Below are 2,894 nucleotides of genomic sequence, written 5' to 3' on the forward strand. Positions count from 1 at the left end.
TCACTCACACACACACACACACTCACTCACTCACTCACACACACCCGCACACACACACACAACATGCAACTCAGTCAGTAAAAAACAATGAAAATCCACATAATATAATGCAACGAACTATCGATCAAACTTAATTCGGATCGTTATGCCTGTACATTTTATCAAAGAAGACACTGAACGTCTTTTCTACAGAGTTAAAGTTGCTGCTGACATTCCCTGATTTAATCAGAATTATAACAAATACTGACGCAAATTGAGGACACAACTTTGATTGATAGGCCTATTTTTTATGAGAAATATAATTCAAGATTTACTTTTTGTATTGGTTGATTGCAATTAATGCCTTAAGTATTCAGATCTCCTTTAGATTTTTAAGTACTTTTATTTTGATGAATTTCTTCATTTTTAACATAAAGAGGGTTTTTGTATGTAGGACATGTTTTTTCAATTCAATTCAAGTTGATTTGTACAGCGCTTTTCACGATACAAATCGTTGCAAAGCTACTTTACAGCAAATTAAGTTTCTACAATATATTTAGTGGTAGTTTATCAGTGGTGACTGTCAGTTAATGTACATATGGCAGAAATGTACGGAAAAATCAATTTAAGACGTAATAAAACAGACGATGAACACTATTAACAGCAGTTATTATATGACGCAATCACACTTATAGCAAAATGTGGTAGTTCTGTATGTTGTATAATAGATTTAAATGGATTTATTGTGGGACTGTTTAATAATGATTACATTTAATAGAGGTTAAAATACATTAATATTTTGTATTAATTCATAATAATATTTAAATATTTAGTATTAAAATGTTATAATATTATAATAATTATATTATATTTTAATATTATAATTAAATTATAATATTATAATAAAATATCATTTTTTTTGTATCTTTTTTTTAAATAAAATGTAATTATTTTTTATTTAATTTTTTCTTTCTCTTTCACTGTATACTGCTTGAATTTATTGTGGGTGTGTTTAATAATGCTAATGCTTGTTTGTAAATTGAAAATATTTAATAAAGGTTTAAATATATTTTATTAATGTTTAATTATAATAAATTAACATGTTTTCTGACAGATTTTGTGAGATTCACCCACACATAACGAGGCCAAATGAGCGCAGATGACGGGGTCCTAAGAAAGATTTGTGTTTTTAATAAGTGAGCGACGCTTCATCAGCATCGCTGCATCTTTAATCAGAGATCTTTAAGTCCTGCAGCCAAAACGCCTCGTTTAATTACATTCCCATTTCGGTTTGAGGCCTTTGTAATAACGTCACACTAATAGAATTTCTAACACTGAGTTTTAAGATGTGAAATATGATTGGAGGAGAAGAACAATCATCGTTCATACTGGAGACGTGAATTAAGCGACTCCGAAAATGAGACGTTTCTGAGGTTACACATCAAACATCATCAAACGAGATCTCATTAGGGGAGCAGCAGAATTACAGGAGATCAAATGGAGTTCATCAGAAGTCCAACTCTTGAAAAGATGCTCTCAAAAATGTACATTGCATTGTTATTTAAGAAAATATAATTTCTCTAAGAAGTTTGTAAGAACTGCAATTCTTGAAAAATTCTTAAGATGTTCTCAAAAATGTTCTTAAGTACAGCTTTTATTGCCTTAAGAAATTAAGGTCTACTTTTTAAGAAAATCAAAGATGTCTCTAAGTTTGCAAGAAGTGCAAGTTCACAAGTGCAATTCTTGAAAAAAGGTTTCTCAAAAATATTCTTAAGTACAGGCTTGTGAATTCCCTAGTTGTTTTTATACATAATTGTTTACTTTTATTAGGTTGTGGATTTAAATGTATATTAAGGCATTATCAAAGAATACTTTTTGTCAAGGTTTATATTTTTTGTTGATTTAAATGTTGATTTGAAGTGCAGGTTTTTGCATTATTATTACTACATTCAAACCTGAACACAGAAAGCATTTTGTTACACAAAACATTAAAATTCTATAAAAATGTAACAAAAATTTAATAGAGGTTAAAATACATTAATATTTTGTATTAATTCATAATAATATTTAAATATTTAGTATTAAAATGTTATAATATTATAATAATTATATTATATTTTAATATTATAATTAAATTATAATATTATAATAAAATATCATTTTTTTTGTATCTTTTTTTTAAATAAAATGTAATTATTTTTTATTTAATTTTTTCTTTCTCTTTCACTGTATACTGCTTGAATTTATTGTGGGTGTGTTTAATAATGCTAATGCTTGTTTGTAAATTGAAAATATTTAATAAAGGTTTAAATATATTTTATTAATGTTTAATTATAATAATTAAAAATATAAAAATTTATAATTTCATATATTTACTATCCTATTTATTTTGTTTAATGTATTTTACATTATTTTTTAAATTGTTTAATAAAGGTTTAAAAAAAATAATATAACATTTAACAGTAATATTTTTTATAACAATTTAGAATTTCATATATTCTTTATATTTTGTTATTGTTATTGTAAGTGTGTTTAATAATTATGTCAGTTTGTAATTTGAAAAGGTTTAGTAATGGTTAAAAAAAGTCGTGCTCACATTCGTTTGCATGAATGCAAGAAAATACATAACACACACAACGCATTCTGGAATTTCCTTCTTGAGAGATGCATGTGATGCTGTCGTAGAGTTTGGCCGAACGATGCGTCTCTAGAACAGCATCTGAAGTGAACAGATGATAATTATGATGCTGTCTAGGATTCATAAAAGAGCTTCTGCCTCTTTAAACGATGTGTTTTCCTGAGCTGTGTGTCGAGCGTCTGTTTGTTCACGATCTGAGTGATGAAGGCGACACACTCACACGCACACACAGACACACACACACTCACTCACTCACTCACACACTCACTCACACACT

At 27.6% G+C, this 2,894-nt stretch overlaps 1 pseudogene; it reads right to left on the reverse strand.

The window, feature by feature from the left end:
- Positions 1–2,894, reverse strand: part of LOC107662241 (glutamate receptor ionotropic, kainate 2-like) — a 54,639-nt pseudogene that overhangs the window by 30,304 nt on the left and 21,441 nt on the right.

The sequence above is a fragment of the Sinocyclocheilus anshuiensis genome, unplaced genomic scaffold (assembly GCF_001515605.1).
Source record: "Sinocyclocheilus anshuiensis isolate Anshui unplaced genomic scaffold, SAMN03320099.WGS_v1.1 scaffold1543, whole genome shotgun sequence".
NCBI classification, from domain to species: Eukaryota; Metazoa; Chordata; class Actinopteri; order Cypriniformes; family Cyprinidae; genus Sinocyclocheilus; species Sinocyclocheilus anshuiensis.